Source organism: Rhinoderma darwinii, chromosome 4 (genome assembly GCF_050947455.1).
Source record: "Rhinoderma darwinii isolate aRhiDar2 chromosome 4, aRhiDar2.hap1, whole genome shotgun sequence".
NCBI classification, from domain to species: Eukaryota; Metazoa; Chordata; class Amphibia; order Anura; family Rhinodermatidae; genus Rhinoderma; species Rhinoderma darwinii.
Genome location: NC_134690.1, coordinates 349,049,141 through 349,055,660, shown reverse-complemented (window position 1 = coordinate 349,055,660; position 6,520 = coordinate 349,049,141).

Here is a 6,520-nt window from a genome sequence, read left to right as displayed (position 1 = left end):
ATATCATAGAAAAAAGAAGGAAAAATAATGAACAAAATATAGTCATCAATTTTCATTATTATCCATTTATTTATTTTTCATACTTTATGTATCTAGACAGTCATTGGTTGATATTTATGACCAACTATGAAGTAAAAAGTGTGTATATATTTTTGTAGAAAAAAATGTACAAAAAATGTGGACGGTGTGACAAAGGGCAAAAATAGTTACTTAAAAAATGTTTACATGTAAAAAACATATAACATACATGTAACATTGGTTAAAAAATGAGAACCTTGACAGATTGATATTAGTAAATTGTTTGGAAAAGAACACAGTGATGTTGGCGATTTTTGCAGCTTATTCAGTAGTTGTAGTTTGGCTGAAATATGTCATTTATCATGTGAGCATAAGTAAACATATATAGATACATATTGACATAGAGTGTCTATTTTTAATATTGGTGTCATGAATCGTATGTCCATATATGTTAATATTATGTGAATTAAGAAAAAAGGAAACCGAGACAAGTCAAATACACTATCGTCTGTAGTTTTGAACTGTGCCTTATACGTAAAACATGAAGAGTTACGAATACTGAATTTTAACGGAGTATGGCTATTTAATATTGAAGACTCAAATCGTTTTTTATATTGAGACCGTTAGGGAATCGGGTTTTTAATCTAAAAATCCAATAGGCTTCTCGTTGATAAATTTTGTGTTGTAGATCTCCCCCTCTCTTGGGAAGATGGACTTTTTCTATGGCTTGACATTTGAATGATTTAATTGCTCTGTTATGCTGATATATAAAATGTTTGGCTGCATTGGAGGTATTAATAATGTTATGATTGCGGATCATTGAACCATAAATACAAATACCTTGGCTTCTATTCTATTTCCTATTTTCTATACCTAGATTACAATTCATTTAGGCTTTCAACCAAAGCCTTTTAGATGTTTAATCTAATTTTTAATGTTTAACTTTCAATTCCTCCTATACCTGAGAGTCGAAGGCAACATCAGTCCTTTTGCTAGTGGCTGGTCACTGCTTTATATCCGGTTTGCGCTCCATGCCCACTACGCACTTTGGAACGCAAACAATATACCATACATTTAACCGGAAGCCACTACATTATAACTTGAACGGTCGGTGAAAATATAATAAACTATCCTTGCCCTTCCCCTAATTTTTTAAACACCATTTCAAGTTAATATATTTGTATCTATAATGTATATTTAATTACTATATACACTCGGAGTTTGTGTTCGTTTTAATTTCTCTCATACCTGCGAGTCAAAGACAGCATCGGTCCTCTTGCTAGTGACTGGCCGCTGCTCTACATCCGGTTTGCGTTCCATGCTTATTACGCACTTTGGAACGCAAACAAAATACCACTCTTTAAACCGGAAGCTATTACGTCCTAACTTGAACGATCGGTGATAACATAACTGCCTCTCCTCTAATCTCTAAACACAATTTCAAATCAAAATATCAACATCTATAATGTATAATTAATTACTACACACAAGTTTTTTTGGACAATATATACACTTTTTGTTAGTTTATTCCAATATATAATTAGGTATTATTCCGTTACCTCTAATGCACCAGGAAACAAAGATACATGGGAAATGTAATCATTACAAACACCTGTGTGCAGGGATATATATCCCAGCTACATAGACCAGACAGTCAATACCAGCCATGACTAAGGACGCTGGAAGCGTCTGAAACGCGTAGGCTTTCTTCACCTACGATATCTCTCCTCACACTTCAGGATTTTACACTTCAACCAAGTCCTGCTTTTTAGACTTTGATCAATTAAACTTGGAACAAGTTTCCATTTTACACGCATCTACGCTGGATCCAATTCTTCTTCCCTGCCCCTGAATATAATAGTATTATACACTGCGCCCCTGAATATAATACTATATACTGCTCTCCTGAATATAAAAGTACTATACACTGTGCTCCTGAATATAATAGTACTGTACACTGTGTGAAGGATGGTTTATTTGCTTATATTCTCTGTATAAAATTACATTATGAATTATCAAGCAGGATGCCGAATTACTAAGATATGTACTATGTGAAAGTGATTATAATAATGTTTAAATGATTTAATTTCGTGCAGTAGCCATCTTGTCTGGAGTTCCCATCTTGGTTCTTTTGTAGTGAATAAGAAAGACCTTGTTCCTTTAACACAAGTAATGTTGATTTTGTATGTTTTATCTTTGACCTTGGCTCCCATACAAAGCTTGCAGAGAAGGCACAGGGAGTGGGATGGGAGGGTGGCAAATATGCTTGTGGGAATGTCTCCCCCATCTTACAGGAACATTCTGCCCAAGAGAGATAAGGCCACCTGCAAACCTGATGTGTGAAGAATTATAATGATGTATCTGGAATGTATCTTATGGTCTGTAATTGGCTGAATAGGAATTATTGTCACATTGTCTCTGATTGGTTAACCTCAAGCCTACACCCCTTCTGAATGATATTATTATAGTTGAGTATGGAAATAAACCTCCAGAGGAGTATTTTGAGCATATCAGCAGCGTCTGTGTTTTCTTCTCCTCTCTCGATATATAGCGGTATGAAATATCCTGATTTAGGAGGCTGGATAAAGTGCCTGGCCTGAGAGTCTGTTGGACTCGTCTACATTTCAGTCTAATATATTTTGAGCCATTGACTTCCACGACAGTAATGGTGCCGAAAAAACCCGGGAGATTGCTCGTCTGATAGCTGTCGCTAGAGAGGTGTGGTGCTTTGCATCTGTGAATTACAAAAAAACCACGGTAGGTAAGGAGCTTATTCTTACACCATTCACACATGTATTGCGTAAGCCTTGGAATTTAGCTGTCATGACATCACATCTTCTGGACGTGGCACTTTGTCCAGCAGTGGGATGAAAGATGGATCCAAAAAGGTATGTTGAAACTTTTTGTGTGATGAAAGATTACAGGTGTGTAGGTGATCTTGAACTGTTAATATGAAAGACATCAGAGAATTTTGCCAGCAATTACATTGTTAACCAGAAAAATTTGTGAGAAGTGTAAGACCTCCCCCCCCCCCCCTTTGGAATGCAGTGACGTAGCGCATGGCGGAGAGAAGTTGTAACTCACATGTGAAGTATTTGAAATGAAAAGATTGTTGTCTGGACAGTGAGGAAACAAACTTGTGCTTGCTGCACTGTTGTAGTGTGTCATTTGTTATTTAGTTGTGTAAATGGTTGAGGATCAATAGTTGTTCTGTTACCCGTTTGCTCTGGGATTATAGTTGGGAGGTACTGACTGTCTGTAGGTGAGAGAAAAGTTGTATAGTTGTGAGTAATATCCTGTAGTACTACAGGGGCTTCAATGGTTAAGTCCTGATAATGGAGAATCCAGTGCAACAGGGAAAACTTTGAATGTAGTTTTGAATAATCATTGATACACTTTTAGCACACACTGCCATCTTGTAATAATGTGTGTAAGGGTTCTTCTGTATGAACTAAAAGCTATACCCCGGCAGTGAGGGGTTTGTAGATGTTTGATTCAATGGAGGTTCATGAATGTTGATTGTGGGGAAGAATTTGCTCTTACAATTGTTGATTGGCAGCATTTTGTCTGTTCTTGATGTTCAATACAGTGAGGGATCAGAGGAACGGGAAACCTACTGCTAGAATGTCTGGGGGAACGACTTTTGATATCGTATTGGTAAGACAGTCTAGTAGTTATCTGTCGGCAAACACGGCCAGTTTGCCTGGAGGTGGGGGATTTATCGGAAATCACCCTACTGCTCTCCGACTATGGGGTCAGGAGGAAGTGAGACAAAAATGCTTTGGGGCACGGGTCCCGGCCATCATTATAGTAGAATGAGCAAAAGGAGCTGGGGCTCTAATTGTAAAGAATGTGAAGGCAAAATAACACACTGTAAAAAAAATTGTTGAAGAGGCTGGCAGCCGTAAGATGGATGTTTGCATGTGATAAATAGAATGGTTTGTGGAAAGTTGAGAAAGTTAAAAGGACAAAGTAAGTGATTACAGGTGGTTACAAGTAAGTTGATGTGAGAAAGAACAATTTGAATACAGGTCTAAATTTTCATAGGAAGAGTGAAGAAAACGGAGCAGCCGGGTACATTGCAGTGACTAATGTGGGTCAGAATGGGGGGAGTGTCATGTGAACGGGTGTGATGTGACATCTGTGTGAAACTAATGGCCACAATAAACCAGATCTATATTGTATGTTCTTATTTTTAACAGCAGTAATGTCTAAAAAAATAAAACTCTTAGTGTTTTGTGTATAGGGTTAAAATCAGTTCCTCTCCTTTGTGTAAAGGAATGTTTCTTATCTTTGCGCATGCGCAGTTGTCCGTAACTACACCAAGCGAGAAAAATATTACAGCCGGCTGGATTTGTCTGCAAAAAGATAAAAGTTACGCTGCATATTTATGTGTTATGATGTGATAAGATTTAATGTTGGAATGTTTTGATGTTAATTCAAATGAATTAAAATACAGATATTGTGAGACACGGGGTCTTGAAAATGTATGTGCCCCCAATGTTCCCTATTTTTATATATAGTTTATTGGTTTGCAGTAATTAATATTACCAGATATATTATTTTCTGTTTTATTGAATAACTAATTACAATTGTTTTGTTTTCATACATGAGGCGTGTGCTATAGTGCGGCCTAAATGTTATTTTTGAAAATGTGTGACGTTTTACAGGTAAATGATTGCAAGTCATTTTAAAGATAAAATGTATTTTTGTCAGGAGAAAGTCATTTTTGTTCCAGGCTGTTGTGTATTACAGGGGGCCAAACTAGTGCCCCCCAGATAGAGTGCCCGACTTTATTATGTTGAGATATGTAGTTTTGAACTCTGCTACATTACTTTCACAGAGTCCAAATAGGAGGGAATGATGAAGGGACTGATCAGGTAGTTTTGTTTTGTGTTTTATTTTGTTTTGAATTAATGAATTTGGTTCTAGGAGGTCTACAAAATGTGTATGAGACCCCAATGAGTAATCCAGATTAAATGTGTATGACAGTAACCTACATTTTGAGGTATTTCTGTATAGATGGTTCCAGATCCTTCCAGAACGATAAATATGGCACTGGGTATGCTGTGCTGTAGTCTCCACCCAATATGAGGTATTGCGTAAGAGACCATCCCCCTCCAGCAAATTTACACAGGAGGCAAGGTGACGTCACTCACAGAGGAGTCTTTACAGATTTAGATGGGGGAGAAGGAAAAACAAAAAAAAAATTGTCTGAACATTGTTCATTTTATGCCAGATTTCAGTAACATAATTTGTTTGTTTTTGTATTAATCAAGTATTTACAGGTACTGGTGGGGGTTGGGTTTACAAGTGTTCTGGATTATCAGATGAATGTGGAAAAATAAAACTCCATCCTTTAGAAATGTTCTATCTATATGTTAAGGATCTGCCAGGCACAGCTTCTGTGTATACGCCCATAGGTAATCAGTCTGCACCTGCTTCTATGTCTGTGAGACTGACTCCATCTTCTTCCACTCAGGATGGCAGGCTTACTAGTGGGAGAGCCTATCACAGCCTGGCCAGACGGAGCTAGCTCCCGCCCTCTGTCTATTTATACCTGCCTTTCCTGTTACTCCTTGCTTGTGATTCTTCTGTTTGGTTTCCTAGCCCTGCTGCAGCTTCTGTACTATTTGACCCTGCTTCATATGACCCTGGCTTACTGACTACTCTCCTGCTCTGCGTTTGGTACCTCGTACACTCCTGGTTTGACTCGGCTTGTTCACTACTCTCCTGCTCTGCGTTTTGTACCTCGTATACTCCTGGTTTGACTCGGCTCGTTCACCACTCTTGTTGTTCTCTGTGTTGCCGTGGGCAACTGCCCCATTTCACTTTGCTTCTGTGTACCCTTGTCTGTTTGTCTGTCGTGCACTTGTTGAGCGTAGGGAAGGTTGCCCAGTTGTACCCCGTCGCCTAGGGCGGGTCGTTGCAAGTAGGCAGGGACTGAATGGTGGGTAGATTAGGGCTCACTTGTCTGTTTCCCTACCCCCATCATTACACTATATGTGACATGGGTTTCCAATGTAAATTTGTAATGTAAAGATACTTTATCATATACAGTATGTACAAGACATGATACGAGGCACAAGGTAAATCATCCAGAAACCACTCTCACCTTCTTGTTCATCTCAAGGAGCGGAGCTGGAGGTGCTCGCTGGGGCTTGTAGCCTGGCAAAAGGTAAGACGGCCGACATTTACACTGACTCTAGGTACGCTTTTGGCATCGCCCACAATTATGGGCCCATTGGTAATAGGAACTTTATTGGATCATCTGGTAAGCCAATTGAGAGAGCAAGAGAAGACAGACCTGACAACAAGGGTATGTGCAGCCAGGTGTCAGTATATTGGCTTGTCCCTGGATTCAATAATGTCACCACTAGGTTTGTAGCAGCCTGCATGATGTGCACACGGCATGACATAGGTAAAACAGCAAATGTACCTATGAAAAGTGCAGCCCGGCCAGATTACCCGTCCCAGCGACTGCAGAAGATACAACTACCCG